We start from the raw sequence: 415 nt of genomic DNA on the forward strand, positions 1-415 counted from the left end.
CCCCCCCCCCCGTCATTGTTTTAATACCGGCTAGCCTGGGGTAACGTAAGAAGGTGGAACACTCAGGTTAAAAATAAATCCAACTTCAACAATAACTTCAACAATACCTACCTTAGATCATCGGATGAGAAATGCCTTGTGAATTCATGGACTCTAATGATGCTGTGAGATACACATCAGCCATGGAACAAGGTGGCAACCCAGCCACAATGCCAAGAAGTATTTCTGGGTAGATACATTAGCTATGGTGAATTTGTATCTGTCTAAAGTGTGTCTCAAAAATGAGATGTGAGCATACATACATTACTCATCCATATCATTTCTGAGCCAACAACACATTAGTGAACACGGCAAGCTCCAGGGGGAAGTAATAAGAAGAACACCCTAGAGGCATTGGTTGTCTTAATTTATGAAC

At 41.7% G+C, this 415-nt stretch overlaps 1 protein-coding gene across 1 annotated transcript in view; it reads right to left on the reverse strand.

Annotated features, from left to right (window-relative positions):
• The window catches only part of Camkmt (calmodulin-lysine N-methyltransferase), a 397,552-nt gene that overhangs the window by 309,435 nt on the left and 87,702 nt on the right, over positions 1-415 (reverse strand). The gene's annotated exons all lie outside the window — the stretch shown is intronic.

The sequence above is a fragment of the Mastomys coucha genome, unplaced genomic scaffold (assembly GCF_008632895.1).
Source record: "Mastomys coucha isolate ucsf_1 unplaced genomic scaffold, UCSF_Mcou_1 pScaffold6, whole genome shotgun sequence".
NCBI lineage: Eukaryota > Metazoa > Chordata > Mammalia > Rodentia > Muridae > Mastomys > Mastomys coucha.